Source organism: Mus musculus, chromosome 4 (assembly GCF_000001635.26).
Source record: "Mus musculus strain C57BL/6J chromosome 4, GRCm38.p6 C57BL/6J".
Lineage (NCBI taxonomy): Eukaryota > Metazoa > Chordata > Mammalia > Rodentia > Muridae > Mus > Mus musculus.
In genome coordinates this window covers 125560456-125584589 of record NC_000070.6, presented here as the reverse complement: position 1 = coordinate 125584589, position 24134 = coordinate 125560456, and the positions used below count along the sequence as shown (strand labels likewise).

Sequence of the window (24134 nt, the reverse complement as noted above, 5' to 3'; positions counted from 1 at the left end):
CCTGTTCTCTCTTGGGCTTCCCGAAGAGCCAACACCTCCAGATCTGTTCCTCTCACTTTATTCCTTTGTTCTCTAGGGCTTGGCAGTGAATCTGTTGCCAACGGTTTCTGCTGATAGCTCTGAACTTGGGCAGTCTTAGTTTCCTTTTTTATAAATTTATTATTATTATTTATTATTGTGTGTGTGTGGGTACAGGTATCTGCAGAGTCCAGAGAAGATAGATTGATTCCTTTGGAATTGGAGTTACAAACATGTTGAGAAACCCTGCTACTAAGGTCTACAATGACTGGAAAGCTTCGAGCTCAGAGCAAAATGGTGGATTCCCTTTGTGAACAAGACTTTGCCTCCTCTGACCTTGCGGGTGGGGGTGGGGGGGCGGGATCCAAAAACCTCCACACCCTCTACCTGCGGAATGTCACATAACCTTGGTTAAGATTACAGGTTCAATCCCTTTCTCCAGATAAGAACCTGTTCAGCTAGTGCCTGAGATTCCTGGAGTGCTTTCCCATGCTAGTGAGGCATTTCAGTACCTCAGCCCTCAGCCAATGACCTTTGCCCACCCTGGATACTCCTACCCACTTTCCTAAAACTGCATTGCCCTTGATTCACCTTGAATAAAGTTGATGATCTGTCTCCCCAAAGCTAATACCAGAGATAAGTCTCTCATTTCCACTGTGTTCATGGCTCATCCGAAAACCTGCTCCTCAAATCAGCTCCCTTCATCCTTGTGGGGCAGCAGCCAACAGCCCTGGGGAGAATTGAGGGCCACACAAACAATTTTGAGTTACCTGGTAGAGATACTGAGATTCTAACCCAAATCCTCTAGAAGGGCACACCATGCTCTTAGCTACTGAGCCACCTCTCCAGCCTTGCGGGTGTGAGGCCGGGCAGTATCGGTCTACCCACCATAGATTCTCCGGCACAGCGTCAGGCCCACAAGTCTACTGTGAACGCATGCACTCAGATAATGGCGACGGGGGTGGGGGTGGGGGAGTCATGGAAAAGCTCAGATCACTGTCACACTAACAACCGAGCATGCCAGAGCACAGATTGAACACGATCTGATCCTGTTACAACAGCCTTAGATATGTAGAACCGCATTTACCATTCATTCTGCAGTCTGTTACAGTCTGTTTCCATCTGAGATAGCTTCTTTTATGAAGGGAGAACAAAGCCTACACTAACCGGGTTTGTCACTCGGCAAGCTAAGCTCTTTGTTTCCTAATATCCTGGCAGCCCATGTGGGCTAGCTTTAGACCTGTCTTTCCCTGACATATACCACCTCTGGGCTGGGTGACTGTACTTGGCTTTAGGTGTCAGTCAGGTCACATAAATCACAGCCAAGCCACCCATGAAGGCATTTCCACCCACACTCTCCCTCCTAGCAATGTGTACTGGGTCAACTGACTGCTGAGGTGGGAGGACGCCATGTAGACCCAATGGGGTCTATTTAGTTCCAAACAGTGTTAACCTTCTGAGAAAGATGTGACCATTGATGGGAATTAGACACAAGCGCGCGCGTGCGCACACACATACACACACACACACACACACACACACACACACACACACACCTTCAGCCCTGCTCACGAGTTCCTTTATTTTTGTTTTTCATGGTTCATCTGCCCGGCCTGTTAGTCACTATTGAATGAAATCAGAGGTAGAGTATAATAATCTGTCTAGCTACTTTGGCCAGCTTGAAGCAGCAGAAGGACCTCCTCTAGCATGCTTTTTTCCCCAACATTCCGTGGGGCAACAGTGAGTTCTACATGAAGGTGTGTGGACCTCCGAATGCTTGAACGTCTATAGCTGGAGGTGGTAATGGAGGCTGCCCAGGAAAGGACGTGTTTCCTCCATTGGCTAGAGGGAGTGGCCTTCAATGTTCAGGATGGATGAGGCCACTTTCCCTTTATGATGCTGCGTCTCCGGGAGCCTCTCCCTTTTGACAATCCGTCTTTATGTCCCACCCCGTCACAGAATGAGAGACCATTCATCTATATGTGCTGAGTTCACTGGGCCATATTGCGACAGGGATACAATGCCTCACCAGCCATGACCTGAGCAGTGTTGTTCCTGGGACAGCTCCTCTGCTCTCTCTCTTAGAGCCTTCTCTCTGTGAATGCACAGGCAAATAGGGCCAGCGGGTCTGCCTGGGGGACCCGGTACTGTCAGCCACAGGATAGTGGAAAAGCAAAGTTTGTCATCCTGGATCTCCTGTAGTCTGCATGGTTGCCCCTGAGTAACCGTCTCGGCCTCTGCCCTGGGTCTCTGTACCCCTTCCCTGGCACAAACCCATACTGATCTCTCATGGTCTCTCTGCTTACTCCACTCGGGTGCTGGCGGACTCCAGTGAGGTGCCTCTGTCTTCCTGGTTACCTATGCATATTTCTGAATCTTACCTTCATTCAGATCCCAAACCCACAGCTTCTGTGTGCCCCCACCCCCCCCCCCAGCCCCCGATGCACTGACCTTGAAAAGGGTGGGCCTTTGCCCAGTGCAGGAATCCTACAATGCTGGGTCTGCTGCTGAACTGATCTAGGACACCCACCTGTGCTCACAGTCGCTCCCCTTCAGGCCTCACCCTGAATGTCAGTCACATCTTCAGATCGACTTTCCCTGACCTCAGAGCCCTTGTGTTCTCCCTCCACCACACTTATTACTAATTGTAATTATATTTGGAAGACATGAAGGTGACAGATCTCTCCCTGGGCCACCTTGATTCAACCTCAGCAGACCCTCCCTCCCAGAAGAGGAAGACACAGGCGCTCAATAGGCTAAGATGGTGCAGTGACTCTGCACACATCACCCAAGAAAAGCACCCCAACGCCTCTGCCATCGCCCTCTTTCCCCAGAGTCCCAAGCTCAGAGGCAGCCCTCCCTTCCTTCCTCCTCCAATCAGGTACTTTCCCCCTTCACATTTGTACTTCCTCGTCATATGTCGAGTATCTCAGTTCTCTTCAATCTTCCTCCCCGCTGCCCATCATTCAAAGGGGAGACAGGAAAGATGCAAGAAGGTCACTAACTAATGACTTGATTTAAATTTTATTATGGGCACCTCGTTGCTCAATGCTCTCAGCTTTCCTTGTGAGTTCCACGGTATGCAGCCTTTTGAATGCTTTGGTCACCAGTTGTATAGCTGGCACCACCCATAGTCAGGGTACATGGTTCTCGAGAGGAACTTGGTTTTGTCTTTGTGATTTCAGTTGGAATGTCTAAAGCCCCTACAAACGCAGTGCCGAATGCCCACGTCCAGCTACAAGGTCACACAGCCCCTGCCCACCTAGCCCCACTGTGAAATTCCCAGCCACACTTATATAAGTTTCTTCCACTCAAGTGGAGGAAGGGTCTTCTGCATCCGGAATATCTGAGGCCCGGTGTCATCTCTGCGTCCAGGGAAAACAAGACCACCTCCCCTGCCCGTTCTCATCGCCTCTCCCCCTGCCCTTCCCCATCGCCTCTCCCCCTGCCCTTCCCCCATACCCGGGAAAGACAGGAATGACTGACACAGCATTAAAGATCTGGAAAGTTCCCTCCTGAATGATCTCACTAATGGTAAATTGATGGGATTGAATACATTCAAGTCGGAAATGATCCAAATATATGCTAATGGAGCTGAATATGCATTATTTAGACTAAAACAAACTAACTGCGAGTCAGGAAATAAAGTAGGTGAATTATTAGTTTGGCAACCCAAAGAATCGGAAAACTCAAGCACCGTTCCAAAGACAAGGCAGTGGCGGGGGGCAGGAAAATGTGGTTAATGAATTCTAAACCAATTAACCTCAAACGGATGGCTCTCGTGAAGACCGCCACCCCCCCCCCCGCCCACCTCCCCCAGGTTGCAGGCTGAAATTTAAAAAGGGAAAGTGATGCTGCAATGCACTTTTCTTGCTTTTTCCTTCCTAAACACGCTCTCCTGGACTCTCAGGGGGAGTGGGGATGGTGGAGAAAAACCACAAACAGATTTCAGAGCCAAGGAATGGGGCTATTTGGGCCAGGATTCTGGGTGGGTGGGTAAATAATGCAGAAGAATTTCCTGACTCTCCTTTGTCAGAGAAAATTATTCTCTGAGGGAGAAACTAAGCATCCTTTGGTGAGGAAACCTGAGCAGATGAAGGAAACCCGAGGCTTCTGCGGGAGCAAACCTCTTGTTCTGAGGGAGTCTCTGATGAGAGAGAAAATGGCGGAAACCAGCAAGGGGGAGGGAGTGCGGGGGGGGGGCAAGGGGAGCATCCACAAATTACAAGCTACTGAGGAGAGAAAAGGCCCCGTGGGTTACTCCAACAGGCTGGAGGTATTCAGATGCTAAGAAAGGAGAGTTGGGTTTGATGGTGTGCACCTATATCCCTGAACGTAGGAGTTGAGGCAGGAGGATGGAATGTTTGAAAACAGCTTGGCCTAATATAAATATAATATAAACAGCCTTGTCTCAGGAAGACAACAAGAAAAGGAAAAGAAGAAGAAGGAAAAGGGAGAGGAATGGAAAAAAGGAAGGAAAGAAGGAAGGAAGGAGGGAAGGAAGGGAAGAAAAGGAGGAAAGGGAAGAAGGAAAGATTGATTGGTTGGCGCTGGCCTTTAATTCCAGCACTTGGGAGGCAGAGGCAGGTGGACTTCTGAGTTCGAGGCCAGCCTGGTCTACAGAGTGAGTTCCAGAACAGCCAGGGCTATACAGAGAAACCCTGTCTCAAAAATCCAAAAAGGAAAAAAGAAGAATTAGGATATTTGCTGAAAGTCCCCCTTTGCTCTTAGTCACTGACCTGAGTCAAAGACACAGAGATAGTGGAGGAGAGATGAGCCCCCATCTCTGCGTGATTTGGCTCGGGGCTATAGATGCTGGGCAGAAAGTACTGAGGCCACATTCCTGCTCTCTTGGACCTGACTGTCCATCTAACTGAAGGAACAGGTCAGACACAAGGGAAGAAGCAGCAAGCATCCCGAGTCAGCACTTCTGGGGGCGGGGTGGGGGATGGGTGGATACTTCAGGTTTATAATGAATGATCAAGTTCCACATCAGTCCACAACAACAGAGCTACTCAAGTGGCTGGAAATTATACTCTGTTACCAGCCCAGAGGGCCTGCCAATAAATACTGGCTAGGCAGCACCGAGCAGACTCTGGTACATCCCAGCCTTGCTAACCTCACTGGCCAGCATGCCACTGACACGCCACTCAAAATCTCATTTCCTTAGGTGCCCAGCCCAGGTCATGACTTAAAGACAAATGCTAACCAATGTTCTGCAGATGCTCACGGGCTAAAAGAGGAAAACACCTCACCTCAATGTTATCTGAGGCTGCAGAAAAGCTCGCAATCAAAGATCAAGGCATGGGGTTGGGAACTGGGGTCCCTAGGTTAGAAGATAGGGACATCATCCTTAAGTCTGCCTTGGTAGCTCTAATCCAGACCAAGCAGAGAGTCAAGATGGAGACAGGGACCTTGCTGGGTGGTTATCAGCTAAATTCAGCATCCCAGGAACTACAGTTGAATCCTGGACCATGCTTCAGTCTACAATGTCTGCGACGATCAAACAGAAAGACCTTGACCTTGACTGCTCAGGAAGGGAGCAAGAGTGGCAGCTAAGAATGCCACAGAGCTGCTGTCCTGCTCACCAGGGCAATGGCTCTTTCAGCCTGCACTGACTGACTCTCAAGAGTCCTCCTTTTTCCTGCTGAAAGGCCAGGAGATGAAGCGCACCCCCATGTCGCCCATGACCTATATGGACTTTTTTGCAGTTCACACCATTTTTCAGCGACGAGGCCCATGTCACTCCCAGGTCGGTCCCACTTCTTTTAGGATGGCAGCCCTCTTGTTTGCCAGCTCTGGGCTGAGTTCTCCACAGGAACTTGTATCCTCTCACGTCGGCCCAAGTCTCTTGACCTAAGCAGCGGGTTGGGATCAGCAGCTGACCTGAGTTCAGCCAGCCGCATCCTCTCCTGGAATTTCCAAACACGCTCTCTCTGACGGGGAAGTACAACAGATGAGAACCTGGAGCTACCATAGGCACTGACTCAGAGAAGCAGGACCCACCAGACAGGATGTTGGAGTTTGAGTCGCTGTCTCTGCCTGTCCCTAGGCTAGGCCAACTCTGTCCTTCTGTCCTGTGGCTGTATGTCAACACCCACCATGACTGACACACCACTTCTTGATACTCAGCTTTAATCTTGTGCAGTCAAACTCAACACATGAAAGTAAGACCATGAAAGAGCTGATCCTGGGCTGGAGATAGCTCAGAGGTTAAGAGCACTGTCTGCTCTTCCAGAGGTCCCGAGTTCAATTCCCAGCAACCACATGGTGGCTCATAACCATCTGTAATGGGATCTGGTGCCTTCTTCTGGTCAGCAGGAACACATGCAGACAGAACGCTGTATACATAATAAATAAATCTTTCCGAAAACAAAAAAGAACTGATCCTATCTCCATTCACCCAGTGTGGGGAGGCAGGGGGTGGGGTTGGGGGGATTACAAACATGAGATTGTATGTCCCAAATGGAATCTGAGGGGAAAACCTGGTCCTCAGAGGGCACTGGCAGAGTGGACAGAAGGGGCCTCTCAAATGAAACATGGGAGAGAGAACTGTGGACTTGGCCTTGTGATTAGAGGATCAGCTCCATCTGCAGACAGAAGCCAGCTGATGCAGGCTACACCACCCCTTCAGAGATGAGGTGGGACCAGGCACAGTGGAGAAGGGGGAAGACTCACCTCTTAGGAAGGACAAGACAAGACCAACAACCAACAGCATAACAACAAGACTCAAGCCGGGCAGTGGTGGCGCACGCCTTTAATCCCAGCACTTGGGAGGCAGAGGCAGGTGGATTTCTGAGTTCGAGGCCAGCCTGGTCTACAAAGTGAGTTGGCCAGGACAGCCAGGATACACAGAGAAACCCTGTCTCGAGAAACAAAAAACAAAAAAAAAGAAAGAAAAACAAAAAACAAAAACAAAAAATAACAACGAGACTCATCCAAGCAAGAAGTCACAGATCACTTCTCACCTCAGTGAGCTGCCTGGTGTCCAAAACGCTTTCTGGGTTTGCCAGAATAAAGGTATAAGCAGTGTTCTGTCATTGCCAATAATCCAATTGTCACGGCTGTAAGGTTTAAAGTTAGGGACTGGCCTGCTCCATTCACTCCAAGCCCAGCATAATCAGTTCAGCCATGGGACTGAAGAGAGGAATGGGTAGGAAAAGTTCTTGCCAAACAGGCCTGAGGACTGGACTTCGAACCTCAACATCCACATAAAAGCCAGGAAGAGTGGTTCATAATCCCAGCACTGGGGAGGCAGAGACAGGTAGATCCCTAAAGCTCACAGTCTAGCTAGCTTAGTCGAATGTTTGAGGTCCAGGTCAATAAGAGATCCTGTCCCCAAACCACAACTGACTAAGGAAAACAATGTTAACTTCTCAGCTCCGTGCACACATACACGTACACACACACACACACACACACACACACACACGCACACACACAAAATCATAGCAAGCAAGATCACATGTCTCAGTGTGAGTACCCTTCTTACATAACTCAGAAGAATCTTATCACCATCTGAGAGGGTGACAAACGGCAGAGGCAGAAGGACTCCCTAAGAGTGGGGAGCAGGTCCACTTGCCTCCCCTGAAACCATCCTGGACCCCCCTGACACAGCCATTCTGTCCTATTAGAGAATCATCTGCAAATGAGGTCCCAGGGCCACCCCTCCCGTCTGCATCCTTCTTCAGGGTTCTGCTTGTTTTTGTATATAGCTGAGAACGTGACAGACAAGGCTTCTGTCCTCAGAGACTTAAATGACAGACAAGGGCACAAGCAATAAGCAAGTAAACAAATAAAAGAACACGGCAATTATAGCCTGTAATAAAAATAGAAAACACTTTCCTGTCCAGCATCTCACGGAGGAAATGGCCCAGAGAGGGTGGCTGAGTTGCCTACAGTGCAATGACCCCAGGAGATCAAACCCAGTAGGGTCTCCAGTTGCTATTTCCCAGCTGTTTCTCCATGGCCATTCCAATGCCTTGGAACACTCCATGGCTCTATCCCTAGCCATCCGAAATCCTTTTGGGTGGGTGACTCTGGAAGTATACCCACTCTGCCTTTACTTCCGTTGCCTCTGTTGACAGTTAATAGTAACAGCACAGCTTGCATTGCTAGGGACCGTTGCTGTGCACACCTGTTGTCTCTGTGTGATTGTTAATAGAACCTACTGTCACAAAAGCATTCATGTAGAGAAGGTAGGTTAAATGGCGCTCCCACTCATGGGATGCCTGTGTCTCTGGGTTCCTGGAACATCTTGTGCCAGAATATTGTTTGGCATCTTCTCTGGTATTACGTAATACTAGAAATTTACTGTGTTCTGCCTAGAGCCCTGGGGGCCTCCATCTCAGATGCTACCCCATACCAGAGGGGTATCCCAGAGGGCAAGTGTGATAGTTTGTATATGCTGGGCCCAGGGAGTGGCACTATTAGAAGGTGTGAACCTGTTGGGGTAGGTGTGGCCCTTTTGGAGCAGGTGTGGCCTTGTTGGAGTAGGTGTGTCACTGTGGATGGGGCTTTAAGACCCTCATCCTAACTGCCTGGAAGTCAGTCTTCCACTAGCAGCCTTCAGATGAAGATGTAGAACTCTCAGCTCTGCCTGCACCATGCCTGCCCAGACACTGCCATGCCTTGAGGAGTATGGATTGAACCTCTGAACCTGTAAGCCAGCCCTAATTAAATATTATCCTTATAAGAGTTGCCTTGGTCATGGTGTCTGTTCACAGCTGTAAAACCCTAACTAAGACAGTAAGATATCCAGCTCTCATGCCCCCTACACCTGCCTGCCTGATCCCTGACTTCAACACCAAGCGCTGGTTCTGCCCTTTTAAGCTCCTGTTGCAAGGATCTCTAAGGAAGATGAACTCCCACCTGCCATGTTAGAGGGGGCATCGGTTTTTCATCTGAAAGAAGACAACAGCATTGGATGAAGTGCATGCTGGAGAGAAGCTTGTGACTTGTAACTTGACTTGAATGCACATATTAGACATTGTCATGGTACTGCTATGTTGCTCTGGCTAGCCTAGAACTTGCTAGGTAGACTTGGCTGCACTTGAACTTGTAGCGATCCTCTGGCCTCTGCCACCAGAGAACTGGGATTGCAGGTGTCCACATTATACCTGGGCACAGTCGCTCCCTAGAAAACTCTAAAGGGCTACCATATGCACTGGGCCTCTGACTGGACAAAGGCCTGGCCTGTTGAGTTTCTGCCTCCATGCGTGTCTTGAATTCATGGGCCTTATCTCTTTTGGGTAGAAGCCTTATCTTCTACCCTCGGTATGACACAGGTGTGGATCTCCCTAATGTAATGATCAAAACGGACACTTTAGTTTATAGCTGGGACTCGAACCTAAGCAACCTGGGTAGAGAGCCAGAGCAAGAGAGCAGCCAGTACCTACCTGGGTTCACCCACTGCTGATTCAGGCCCTCCCTGCAGCCCAGCCAGCACAGTTGGGTGGCAGCAGGCAGCCTCTTCATACAAATTAAATAAAACAACCTTTTTATCTGTTGGCTGATTCCCTCTTTTGAAGAAATCAACTACAAATTCATTTTTCGGGAGAAGCAATTAGGATGATGGATGGAAATGTCAGGGAAAGGAATCAGACAAGCCTAGAGGCTTGGGCTGGGCCCGGCACGGCTCTACTCGGGACAGGCGTGTAGGGGCAGTTGCTTCCCATGCCTTACTGTCCTCCATCTAGAACTCCACTAAGGAACTCCATAAGGAACGAGCGGCCCTTCCCCGCCCCATAGCGGGGTCTGTTTGGGTCTGTTTGAGGTAAGATGTAGCAGAGACAAAGCTTGCAAAGTAGACTCACACACTAACGGTGCCAGACACTTTCTAGGGTCCTGTCACATGATCCACAAAGGCCCTGAAAAAAATAGACTGCTCTACCCATTTCACTGACAGAGAAACTGAGACACACAAAGTGACTTGCCCAAGACCATGCAGCTCAATCAGAGGAGAGAACTAGGATCCAGTCTTAGTCTGCAAGATGAGCCCTTCCACGGAAAGCCTGGTTTGGCTCAGAGCCCTAAGACTCGTTAACCCAGTGTTCTCTGACCCCATCTGTTTGCATCTTTCTAAGAGTCCATCAGAGTTATTCAGCTGTTAATAGCACAAACAGCCAGGCAAGGTTCAAGGATGCTGGAGTTCTCAGCTCACAGACAAGGGCTTCTGCTGCCCAGCCCAGGGTTAGGTTTGGAAACCAGGAAATCCTGTGGTCTTGGTATAGGCTGCCCAGAAGGCTGGCTCCCCTACAGGACCTCGGGTCTCAGCGATGCAGATCCCTCTGTATCACACAGCAATGGAGGACCACACTGGGGCCGCTGGAGGGACTCATTTGAAACCTAAGGTGCCAGCCCAGAGATGGGAGCCCTTGGCACTCCAGCAAAGGCCGAGCTGTGTCAGCGTCTGCCAGCCTGTCAGTTCTAGGGAAACCCTTCAGAGAGATGGGTCTGGGCTCCGACTTCAAAGACTCCTGCGGTAAAGACCTGCTAATTGTTTGAAACACATTTCCACTGAAGTGTGAATTCTCTCTCTCCAAACCTCCCGTGAATTCCAGGAGAGCCTAAGCTGCAAGCTGCAAGGAGCTAAGAGAAAAGCTCCCTCGTCCACAGTTGGAGAGGACTAGAGGAGTCGGAACCCAGGCTCACCCCACCCCGTGTGTGCCCACCTCCCACAAGGGCTGAGATAGCGCCTTGAGACTGATAATCTTGAACAATGGGACGTCTCTACAGATGGGGGGTGGGGTGGGGAGGCAGGGTGGAGATAGAAATTTTGAGGCTCAGAGGCTGAAAGTTTGGGGCTCACCTCAGCTGCTCAAGTCTCCAGGTGATAACGGGGATAGCACATGTGACATTTCTCTGAAGTTCACTATGTGGCAAGCACTGTCCTAGTGGGATGTCATGACCTGCCAACTTCCTCAGAGTTCTCCCACACTCCCCGCATAGGAAAGATCAGTGTGCTCCATTTTACCCAGAAGGACACTGGAGAACCAGGAGTTTCAGTGACTCGATGGAAACCGTGTCCTTCCAAATGGAGTAGACAGAATAAGTCCTGCTGACCACAGTGCCATCGTGGCACAGCGACAATGTAAAGAGACATACAACAGAACGCATCTAGCCACTGTGACACTTCCTTATTCTCCCAGGCCAGGGCTTGCTCTGGGACCATCACCAAGCAGGTGAGGTAGGGAAATTGAAGACCACCCACAGGCAAAAAGGAAGCCATAGAAGCCACCACGGTCTGTGAACAAGCCCTCACCGCTCTGTTTTCCCCTTCCATACAGGAGACTCCGATCCCTACCAGCAAGACTGTCTTGGGCAGCTGAGCTGGCCAATCACTCACGTGACCCTGAGAGTGAATGGCTCCTTCAACTTTGTGCCTGAGGCACCTCATTAGTCTCTCCCTGGCCTGGCCTGGAGATAATTACCCATTAAGAATCCAGACCAGAAAATTCCTGGCAAGAGTAGGCAACAAGTGAGTGAAATGAATGACAGAGACATGACTGGTCGCTGAGTCAATGATCTTTCTTTCTTTCTTTCTTTCTTTCTTTCTTTCTTTCCTTCCTTCCTTCCTTCTTCCCTTCTTTCCTTCCTTTTTCTCTCTCTGATTGACATGCACATCCATCCTTACCAGACATCTTGGATCTACAATGTATCATACCTTCATACCCTTGAGTGTTTGCAGGCTAGGGAGGTACCAGCGATGCTAGGGAAACCTATCTTTACCCTGACCTGGCCATCCCCAAGCTGGTCTCCCTGGGTATCAGGTCTACCCTGCATTTCCTAGCCCTGTAACAGGGATCTGGCTAAGGATGAAGGCTGGTCTTCCGCCTGGCTCACTGGATACAGCAGTACTTGAGACACCTGCCCCCACCCTGGATGCCTGCTCCCCAGACTGTCACCCAGCATCTCACATGGGGGTATCAGGAAGACAGAAACAGAAAAGGAGGACCACGTTTTGGAAGCTCCCACCTGTGATGCACACAGCTGGCATAGGCAGGGGGCGGGGCTCCTCACAGGGCTGCAGTCACAGCTCTAAGAATCCCTGGGGCACAGGAGGAGCAGGAGGTGGAGAAGAGATGGGGGAGGGGACGGGAAAAGAGTTTTCCCAGGGCTTGCTCTGATAGTAAACAGAACAGCTGGAAGGCGCTGGCAAGATGCACTCTGAGCACTAGAGAATGCAGTTCCCTGGAGACAGTATTAAGGCTGCAAAGGAGCACCCTTCCTGGAAGGCGCTTAGCCTGGAGGGCTTAAAGACACCTCAGCAGCGTCTGCAGTCCCCTTGTGTCAGAATCCGGGACTGGAGCAAGAGGGGTATGAGATGGAAGGTGTGTGTGTGTGTGTGTGTGTGTGTGTCTGTCTTCATGTGTGTATGTCTGTGTCTGTGTGTGAGCGCAAGCGTGCACGGTCTTGCTTTCATGTTCTAAAGCAGAGCCAGATCAGAAGGGAGGCCTGGGCCCTGGAGACATTAAGTAAAGGCTGCTGCTTGCATCTCCCATTCCTACTGGAAAGCTGCCTCCTCTTTGCATGATTGCTGTTCTCGACTCCGCTGTTGCTTCCCAGGTCATGGAGCGCAGTGGCCAGGAGCACCAGCTCTGTACTCAGAGATGAGTCTCCCTGCTTCTTCATCTGCATAATGGGAGAGCTTCGCCCTTCACCTCTCACGGTTGCTTATCTTCAAGGAGGTGACGTCTGCAGGGCACTTAGCCCAGGCCTGGCACACAACCCAGGAAGAACCTAGTACACCGTGGCTGCTGCCATCTTTATATTAAAGCCATTAGCAGGGACTGGGCTGACCTCAGTGCCCTCTCTGACCCAAAGGGCCAGCTGTCAAACTGTGGGGTGGGCCAGGCAGCACCCAGCCAGGCTGGCCAGCCACTCTGGCCAGTGGGCAGGAGGTGCACTCAGCTGGCCCCACCCTCTGGCCACAAGCCACACTGTTCATTAAGCAAATGGACTGCAGTTGGCCAATGATAGAGAGAAGCACGAGGTAGACGCAAACGGGCCTCATCAACAGTGGGTGCCGAGCTATTTCCAGGCCTAAGTGGAACATATTTTTTTTCTGGTGTGGCCGTTTCAATCGACTGCTATTGTCTCCAAATAAACAGTGGAGTCAAAGTTATTCATCTTCTGGACGATGTGCCAGTTTGGGATGGGAAAGGCAGAAGGGGTGCAGAAGGGTGTTGGGGAGCTGGGACTGGGTTGGTGGAGGTGGGTATGACCCTGTCATGTGGTATGGGCCCTCTGCTTGGACAGAGATGGGTTTTTAGACATCTGGGCTCCCACTAGGGAATGGAAAAACCCAAGTGTCAATCACAGACCTTCAAAACTGGCAGGGACTCGCGACATCATTTAGACGGATCCTGCAACATCATTTAGACTGATCCTTCATGCGACAGATTGGAGGACACCGGAGATTTGGGAGAGAATACAGATGGCTCAAGATTGTCCATCAAGTCAGAGGCTCAGCCCTGAGCCTCCCAACTCAAGTATTCGTGGGTAGCTCATATCCCTCAGCATATCAGCTCCAGAGGGGCTCTGGGTATAAACTCCTTTCCCAACAAGGTAGAGTCATGACTTGTACTTCTGAGTTCTGAAAACAGAAGCCCAGAGAAGGTAGGCAAGGTCCAAGGTCCTTCAGGAGATGGACAACGGCATTGGATGTTCTGCTCTTCCTGCTGTCGCATGCCAGATGACAGTGGGTTTCTTGTCCCTGTGTATTCCTGAGAGTGGACATAACCCTCAGTACTCCAGGAAGATCCAACTTCTGGGGGAACCTTGGCTCCCCCCCTCCCCCAGGATGACAAATGCTGGGCCCTGACTCTATCTGGTAGGGACAGCATTGACAGAAGTGAGAAAGGACCTATAGCTCTGTGTCAGCTGGGTCGGGGTGGGCCTGAGCTTAGCCAGGTCAACAGGTACCAGGTAGCAGGAAAACTGGGGCTCCAGCAGGGGCAGGAGCAAGATCTGCACCCAGGGTCTCCAGTATATACCCTGACAGTGGGCACTAGCCTTGCGCTGTCCCAGAAAAACAGGACACCTGCCCTTGGTTTGGGGGACAGAGAGGGATCCTGGTCTTGAGGCAACCCAGAGCATGAGGTTATAATAGGTATCAGAGGCTGCAAGCACACACACACACACACACACACACACACACACACACACACACACCAGAATCTCTGTAGGGAGACAGAGGATCTGGTTCTTCTGTGACTGTGGAGATGGTGGCCAGAGAAGATGTAGGGAAACTGAGTGGGTCTCTTAGATACTGGAAGTGGTGACATCAACAGAGACTTCCAGATAGGCCTGCTTCTGAAACACACAAATCCCACTGACCCTGGCGCTGTCCCCAGGCCCCACGGGGGCAGACAGCAATAACAGGGATAGCAGTAGCAACAGCAGTGGTCGCCCACAGACCCTCATCTGTGCCCCACCCTGCATGGCTGGGTGATGTCAAACACCTCCCCAGTCACTGGGCTGCTTATGGTGGCAGAACTGAAACCCAAACCAGGACACTTTGCTGTCCCTGGCACTGCCCCTGATCGTCAGAACGTCACTTAGCCTGTGAAGATCTTGAGAGCATCACTCCAACAGCGACTTGATTTTCAGTATCTCCTCCAAGGAGTGAGGAAGGACAGAGCAGATGGAGACAAGCATGGACGACGAAGAAGGGGAAAACAGCAGTCCCCACGCCCTGGACAGAGAAGTGCCTGTGAGGGGCGGTGCTGAGGTAGGAAAGAGAGCCCAGGGCACAGAGAGAGGATGCTTAAGGTACAGAGAGATAAGGGAGAGCAGATGGGGTTGGGGGACCATCTTCTCCCCTGCCCACTCTGGGTTCATGCTTCTATGGAGTCAGCTTCCTTCCCGCACACCTTCAGACCCTGTGACCTCTGCCCTCTCTTCCATCCCCTCTCAGCACAGAGGCCCCCCTTCTTCCTCCCGATGGCCATGCCCTTCCCCATTGTCCTCAGTCTTCAGTTCTGCATGACTCACACATGTGACTTCTTGCCCCACCTCCCCCTGCTGGTCCCCCTGCCCTTCTGCTGTTCAGAAGGCCCTGGTTTGGCGGCCACCTACAGCATCTTCATCCTGGCTGCAGAGACCCTCCGAGATCCAGCTGGTCTCCACCTGCCCGCCCTGCCAAGTTCTGCACAGTGGGCTCAGGCCCTTTGATCAAAGAGAATTCCCAAAGAACTCACACCTGCCAGCACTCCCCATCTTCCCTCAAGGCACACCCAGGAGCCACCACCTAACACACTGTTGCTTCTCCTATCCTTCCTCCCCAGCAAGAGCAGGCAAGGTTACAGCAGAGCCATAGGTGAAGCTCTACACTGGCTACAGCCCCAGCAGCCATGAAATTCCCCACCTCCCCACACTGTGGATTCACCCCACCCCCTGCGGGTTCTTTCTCTCCTCCCACAGGGTGGGTTATTTGCTACATCAACTAGTGATGCTTCCCAGGCATCCCATCCCATCACTCACGCCACCTTCTGCCTATGGTATCTGGATGAAATGGAACCTTGACCCATCTCAGGGAACCTCTTACAGGCTGCCAGCTCTTCACACCTTGCACCTCCGGGTGACTTGTTTTCCAAAGGGCCTGTATTTCAGCACCTGGCTCTGGGTGCCTGCAGCAAGAACCAAAGGTCTGTATCTCTCTTGGCTCACCCATCCATGCTCCAGAGTATCTGGTGGTCATCAGCCACAGACCAGGGTAACATTTCTTCATAGGAGCAGACATGAATTAAAACTTGACCCCGCCAACATTTGTCTGGAGTCCACCCCCAATACCGTATCTGATGACTAACCTCTGTGGTTTGATTATATACTGATAGGGACCCTACTATGTGCCAGGCACCAGACGGAAGAGGCATCTATTGTGTACTAGCCTAGATCATTGCATATAGGCCTCGTTTGTATGAGCCTCTATGATGGAGGGCAATTAATGGAGTGCTAAGAGGAGTCCTACTCTGTGCAGGATGAGAAGAACAAGCCCCATATTTGCTCCTCTCTCTGTTAGTAACAGCATGGAAAGGGAGAAGACTGCACAGGAGAGATTAATAATAACTATTTATTCTGGCAAATTACAAGTGTGTATAGGGCCATCTGTGCACACCTCTCCTCACCAGCCAGTCTAGCGCGGGAACCCGGCACGGCTCTAGGGAGCAGCTGGGCCCTCCATCAACCTGCCTGCACTTGGGAGGTGTGCCCGGCCTGCCTGTCACCAGCCCTGCAGCCCACTACCCTCCAGGTGGATGCCCAGGAGCTGTTCTAAGTGCAGCCACAGTTCACCCATGTGCTGTGGGGGCGCCCCCTCCTATTAAGCTGAGCTGGGGGGCTCCCTAGGAAGGAAGACATTTAGGGCCCTGGGGCCCACTGAATGTGAGCCCATGACACTGTAGGCTGGCTCACACTGCATGGGAATAAGGCACCAGACATCTTGCTGGACGCACAAGGGCAGCCTTGCCCAAAGGGTAAGTGGAAGGCCCAGAAAAAGGTCATTCTGACTGCACAGCTCAGCAGCAAAGCAGGCCTTGGGCTCTGCCTCACCCTGCTGGGAAGCAAGAGACCAACCTGTGTCCACCCTGGACAGCCATGAGAGTCTTTCTTCAACTTACTCTTGACCTTGGCCTCAAATTGAACGTTGACTTTATCTCATTTGACCTCTGACCCTAGAGTAAGATGAACCCCAGATGCAACAGTGGCCTCCAATCCATGCACTGAAAGTAGTAGAAGACTGATACTCTCTCCACCCTAAAATAGACAGGCAGACAGTGCCTAGCAGAGAAAGCCAGCCGCACGGTCACAGAGCCTTTGATATCAACAGCCTGGGAAGAGAGAGAATGGGGAAAAAAACAATACCCATATATGTAAAAAGAAAATAGGGGGCTAAAGAGATGGCTCAGTAGTTAAGAGCACTGACTGCTCTTCTAGAGAACTCCAGTCCAATTCCCAGCACCCATGTTGGGTGGCTCACAACTGCCTATAACTCAGCTCCAGGAGAGCTGGTCTCCTCAGGCACCTCACATGCACACGCGCACACACACACACACACACACACACACACACACACAGAAACACAAACACACAAGTTGAAAGACTAATAGCAGTCACAGCTGGCGTTTGGGGAGCATTTCTTGTATACAGACACCATCTTAGCTACTTGGTGTATATTAATCCCTTTATTCTTTATCATAACTCCATGTCACAGGCAAGACACAGGGCAAGAATGATCCAATAACACCTTCCTAAAATCATACAGTCCAGTCAGGGTCAGGGTTTGAACCCGGGCACCAACTGGCTCCAGAGTACCTGAGTGTGTGCTTATCACACTGGATCCACCCAAGTGTGTGCAGATCTTGGTTCAGTGCATATACGCGTGAACGAATGCTCATGCCTGCTCACGTGCGCACACAGAGACAGAGAGACAAGAGAGAATGAGTTGTACGATGGCAGCCCGAGAGGTGCAGAAATCAGCTCTGAAAGGAGAGGTACTGCCAAACTTAGCACAGCTGAGATACCATCACATTGGCATTCAAACTCAGATTTTTAAATGTAATCAGGCCTCCTTGCTAAACACACATCCACCGAATACCATAAGGGAAGATATTAACACTTGTAATGACGCCATCCAGCAAAGCCCTGCTAGTGTCTGGGCACAGGTCCTTCCACTCTTCTTCCTGTTTATAAAGTAATATTCTCCAATAAAGTGCATACGCTACTTAATGTACTTGACAGGTCCTAACAGATTTGCAGTCAGGCCACAGTTTGAGTGTAGATACATCTTCCCACACTTCTGGATAAATCAGATTTCAGGGGAAGCAACGAGAGTGGGCATCAGGAACAGGGCAGTGTGACTAGACGCGGTCTGCCTGGATCAAGGCAAGTCTATTTATCCTCAGGACAGCCTCCACGAGAGATTGATGGCTCCCTGTGGCATAGCAGAGATGTCACTTGGGGGAGGGGGGTGCGGGTCACAGCTGGAAGATGATCTCAAATGATCCATGTTCCCATCTACCAATCACAACCAGAGGACTGACACTGAAAACTGAAAGCAGGAGGTCTGGGGGCTAGAGCCAGAGGGTCTCCAAAGTGGTAGCCAAGATTGAGTAAAGCGAATGTCCTCAAACCCAGCACACAGAGACGAGGGGAAGAGCTGGAATGAACACCAAGAGGAGGCAATGCTGGGGGCCAGAGGTTAGCCCTCTCTGGGTCACCCAGCATACTTACTGTGGGGTCTGAGGGCAGGGAGGCTGCACCCAAGCACCCTCGGAAGGTGCAGGAGCTGAGGGTGCCTAGCAGCTGAGCCTGACACAGGCAACGGCCAGGCCCACAGCGCCCTCCACAGGGATGGACTGGCATAACCTGAACTCAGGGTGAGGAGGAGTAGGCTTCAAGCAGACACTCCAGAAAAGGACAGGCAGGATCCAGAGTCCTGGGGCCGGAGGAAGGGGCTGCAGACACCAGAGTCTTTGGCCTCTCCTCCCCTGCTCTTTTCTCCCCAGTGCTCACATAGAGACTGGTCATGACTGCTGGGGGCCTTCTCCTCAGCAGTTCTGTCTCTGCCCTACTTACGTTGGCACCATGATGCCAGCCTCACACAGATTAATGAGGCCAGGCTGAGGACCCGAGTTGGGGGACTGGCCTTGTTTCCAGGTGACCAGATACTTGAGCCTAAATTAACTCTGACTACCCTTTGTGTTTCTCCTCCTCCTGCAGGCAGGAGGAGAGACCCAGGGAGGGAGGGCAGGAGGCAGGAAGAGGAAGAAGAAGGAAAGGAGTTCAAAGGGGGGTGGAAGGAGGGGAGGGGCCCGTGAGGAGAGGGGGAAGAGGAGATGAGGCTGCTTTAAGTATTACCACACACACACACACACACACACACACACACACACACTCCCTGCCAGGAAATCCCCTTTCAGGTGGGCCTTTGTCAGGTGACCTCTCTGTCTTGTTGAGGAAGGTCAAGGGACATTCCTGCCGCATGGGTTTCTTGAGCCCCAACTCTGCCAACGCAGCACCAAGCACTTGGCCTTACTGGACACAGATAGGTCCCAAGAGAAAGTGACTTTCTTAGCAAGATGAGGGGCAGGGATGGCTGGAACTGTATAATACCACATAGTGATGAAAATTCCGTTTTCATCCCTCAAAACCCTACTTCAAGAGCCGTGTGTGTGTGTGTGTGTGTGTGTGTGTGTGTGTGTGTGTGTGTGTGTGTGAGAGAGAGAGAGAGAGAGAGAGAGAGAGACCCACCCCCTCCTCTGCCCTACCCTCCCACCCCCCTCCCCACATCCCTCTCCCCTGGCCTTATTCCTTTTTATCACCTGTGATCTTGCCTCCTTGGGGCTGAGTGTTGGTGGGGCCAATGGACAGTGAGAGGCATAGGATTAAGGGAATCCCAGCCACAGGGAGGAGCGGGATGGGACTGAAGATGGAAGACTCGCAGTGTGAAGTTCTCACGTGCAGGGCGGGGGACCTCTTCAACATGGAACAGCCCAAGCTGGCAAAGGACAGGCAGAGGCTCCAGGTGTGACAGGGAAGCTCACCTCAGGAGACAGCAGGAGCCACACAGCGTGAGGTGGGTGGCAAGGAGCGCGGGTCATCTTCAAGTGTCCTTTTCCAGTGCTCCAAAGGGGGTGTGTGTGCTGCAGACTGAGGGCTGCTTAGAAGAGAAAGCCCCCAAATCCTCCACCTCCATTCAGCCCAAGCTCCACCCCCGTGATGTGCCTCACTCACCACTGTGGCACCAAGGCTATCATGGGGGCAGCCCTGCCTCTCAGAGCTTAGGAGAAGCCACAGACGTGGTGCCCAGACAGTCTACCCTGGGTCCTAGCATGTGCTAAGGGGTGCTCAGCACATACAGCGAGGAATGCACGCTTGTCCTGACACAAGCCAGGAGTAGGTAAGCAAGAGAGATCCCCGGAGGCCTCCCTGAGAAAAGCCACTGGGCTGAGAGATCTCTGAGGTGCAGAGGAGTCGGCGAGCCCTGCTGACCGGAGCCCTCAGAGCAAGGGCGAGCTACAGATGGCACTAGTTAGGGAGGGGGAGGGGCACTGCAATCATATTTTCAGAATCTGCAGGTGTGAATGACTTGTGCAGCGAGTGGGGGCTTAGTGGCTAGGGCCCCAAGAACAGCTCGGATGGCAGTGGCCAGGGTGTGGAGGCAAAGAAGATGGAGGAGACTTGAGCTGTGCAGCGGTGCCGGGTAAGGGACTCTTGAGGTTAGAGGGGGGTTTCTCCAGCCTAGAATGAGACCGGATATTGTTTTTCTGACAGAGGGCTTTTTGGCCCTCCCCACCCTGTCATTCTCTGTGCCACTCCTTACAACTGAGGCTTCCTCTCTCGACCCTGAACTCTCTTGGCCTCTCAGAGATGGCTAAGGGCCAAGAAGAGGTCAGAGGGCCCTTCTGAGAAAGAAACACAAGGGACGCCTGGAGCCGTTCTGGGTCTTGGAGGCCAGCAGCAAGCACGTGGGCTTGGCTAAGTAAAGGGGACTCACTGAAGGAGGTTCACGGGAGCAGCTTTGAGTGGTGTATGGAGGCCTGTAACATAGTTGGAGCTGGAGAGGGGACAGAAGCCAGAGGCAGGCAAGACAACAGAGAGAGGCCAGGTAGTCCCAGCTGAAGACGGAAAGATCGTGTACCCGGACACGCAGCACCAAGACCCATGAGCGTGTCTGTGCACAGAATGAGAAACAGAAGCACAGATACCCCAGGGAGACATCCAGGAACAGACACAAGCTCACGCCGAGTAGAGGGGCCCTTTGACCCACACCTGGAAGTACAGAAAGGATAGGCAGCTGAAGGCGTGAACGGAAGGACATTCCTATGTGTGTCACAAGGGCAGTGGCAGCCTTTCCAGTACAGCTCTTCTGTGGGTGGTAGTGCTTCAGGCCATGCCAGGCTGGATAGTAACAGAGGATTGACCCACCTGAGCCCCAGCTCTCAGCAACACTAACACCCCCTAAAAGCTGAGTAGCCTGGTGCCCGAAACGGGACTCCAACTCATCCATTTACTGAAATTCCGGAAATACGCCAGCTGGCTAACTACCTGCTTCCCCTCCTAAAATGGCAGCTGTGGACAGATGACTAACAGCAGGGCTCTGGGCCACTATCATCAACCCTGTCAGCAGGGCAGGAAGGGACAGGTGCGAGATTCCAATCTCTGGTGAAGTGTGTACATCTGAGCATGGCAGACACACACACAAACATACAGACATACAGACACATGCATGGAGGCTGACAGGTGGCATAAATATGCATACCTGTCACACTAATGTGGCCCCAACACCAGAATCACCCAACAGAGCCTGCACACAGGGTGCACGCTCCCATACTGACAACTTCCCGGGGTGCACTAATGTACACGAGGGGTGCTTGGCTCCACACAGTCTCAGGCAGCACATGGCTTGCTTACATGTACAACAAGACAGAAAATGGCTGGTCAACACCCTGACACATGCTACATGGGTACAGATGCTCTGCACGGATGTGCACTAACACACATTTGTACTCGTGTGCACACAGACATCCACAGTGCCCTGTCCCCCAGCCTCTGGCTCACAGTCAGGGGTCCCCTCCTCTCCTCCCCTCTTGCTCTTGGACAACAAGACTTGGGCTCAGTTCTGCCCGGTAGACCACAAGGGGTGGATGTAGCCTGCATCCGAGGCCTTCCGTGACAGGATCGGCAACCTCTGGACACGGATTCTCAGAACTGGGAACTGATAATGGACAGAATAAAGGATTGGTCTCAGTGACACCTCTTCCTTCAGACCGCTGGGCTTCCTCCTCGGCAGCCAGATTGGGAATAGCTGAGGCCTGAAATCCCTGAGCCCAGGGGCAGAGGTACTGACTGTGCGCAGGGGCGGGAACTTCAGCTACAGGCTTGAAAGGGCTGAGGTGCTGTGTAAGCAAAAGCCCGGAAGAGGAAAGTTCCTTCGCAAGATTAAATCAGTCAACGGAATATCTCCCCGCAGCCATTTAAATGACTCAAAGCCTTGACAGTGCAACTGCCACCGTTTATCTGAACGGAGGCCCAGAGGCAGCGTTCCAAACATATCTAAGAGGGGAGGGAACATGCTAAGCCCTTCCTCGATACACGCAGACACACGGGCGTCCTGGATCCCAGGAAAGGGGCTGCTCAGGGACACAGGGGCCATACAGTACACCTTTGTCTGCCCTGAAAGTGCCTGGGGTTCACCCTGCCAGACAACCTCAGGAGAGGCCCAGAGCAGAGCCTCCAAGACAAAGGAAACACAGTTCTGTTGAAGTGTCAAGCTTAGCTATCCCCAAGCAATCGACGGTGGCCCTGGGGATGACACGGTTTTATTAGATCTAGTTTGCCATGTAGTCCTTTGCATTTCTGGAGTAAAAAGTGAAGTTTTGCACCCTCTGTCTAGCGATGGTTCCCATTCATGGTTTGTGTATAGCTTCCCTCTTCCCTCACTTCCCCCAAACTGTTCTCAGGGAGCTGACTGAGGGAGGCAGCTCAGAACCGCTGTCCTTCCCTTAGACTCTTCAATCAGTATCTCTGGGACTGGATGGCTAAGCCTGGCTCCTGGGATCACGCCCTTCACTCTTGGTAAACTTCCGGACACAAGACTGCCCTTTGGGCTCTGCCTGGCTAGCTCTGGTGCCTACACAACATGACCCCTCCTCTCTCAGCCTTGGACATCCAGCCAGGCCCAGGAAGTGAGCACCCTAGACCCTTTCTATACCTAGATCAGCGTGGCGGCTGAATACAGCCATGACGGGTAAAAGTCCTGATGTGGCCCTTCTCAGGGAAGCACAATACCCGTCACTACCATTGCAGCGTGGCTGAGGGCAGTGGTCCCTCCAGAGCTGGAGCTGGTACAGGGAGAAGCCCCATCCTTAGTAGTGATATCCCAGGGACAACAGCTCACTTGTCATCTCTTCTATGCTCCACTGATTTCAGCAGACATTTGGTGCTGTGCTGTGTCTCCTGTACACAGAGGTGGACTTCTGGTAACACAATGCCCCTGAGCACATGTGCCCACCTTCACACACACACACACACACATACTCTCACAGACATACACCCATACACATTCACATGTACATATACACAAACACACACACACATGCACACACATACACACATACACAAACCCATACCCATTCACACATACACACACACACATGCACACACATACACACATACACATTCGTATGTACACACATACATAGACACGCACACACATACACACATATACACACACACACATAAGCATACACATTTGTATACATACATACACTCTCACACGCACACACTCTTGAGTGCACACACACACACATATTCACATGCACGAGCATATACGAACACACACACACACACACACACACACACACACACACACACACCCTCCCTTCCTCCCACCTGCCCTCAAGGGCCCATCATCCCTCCCTGAACAGACCTGCCTGGCTCAGTCCCTGAGATAGGGTTAAGGGGCATTCAGAGGCAAGCAGAAAAGGGACCTTAGCCTGAATTCTAAAGTCTGAAATAGCCCACCACAAATTATCTTTGTTCTGACAGGCTGATTAGCATAATTATCCCATCAGAGGAGAAGGGGGAAAAAAACAGGACGAGGAAGTGGCAGAGAGACAGCCAGGGGCAGAGCCAAAGACAGCAACAGGCACTAAGAGATGAGAATCTCCAAGGAGACTGCTGTAGCAGCATGAGCAGGAACACCCAGGGACCCAGGCAGCAAGAAGCCCCTTCCTTCAGCAGCTGAGGACGATGTGTGAGCCTCAGGGCCCATCCATACAACAGGAGGCTGACAGAGTGCTCTCAAACGTGCTGCTAGCTTTACCTTGAGAGCCTGAGGACATCGGCCCCGGGAGGTGCTGCCAGGCCCAAGATGCCAAGGATGCAACCCTCAAGCTGCTGCTGTCCTTCCTCAAGACAAGTCGCACATCCTTCCCCCTTCGCTTTAGTGACAGCCCAGGACCTGTGCGTTCTTGCTCTGTGCCAGGCACTGGGCAAGGCCCTTACAGACACCTGTACAGCAGCACCAAAAAAGCCCAAAGGCCTTGCTCAGGGTGCACACAGCCTGGAGGGGTGCGGTGAAAGCCAGTCAGATTTCCCACACCAATAGT

The 24134-nt window shown here is 51.8% G+C and overlaps 1 protein-coding gene across 3 annotated transcripts in view; it reads right to left on the bottom strand.

Annotated features, from left to right (window-relative positions):
• Grik3 (glutamate receptor, ionotropic, kainate 3) overlaps positions 1-24134 on the bottom strand; it is a 223915-nt gene that overhangs the window by 129584 nt on the left and 70197 nt on the right. The window lies entirely within an intron of this gene.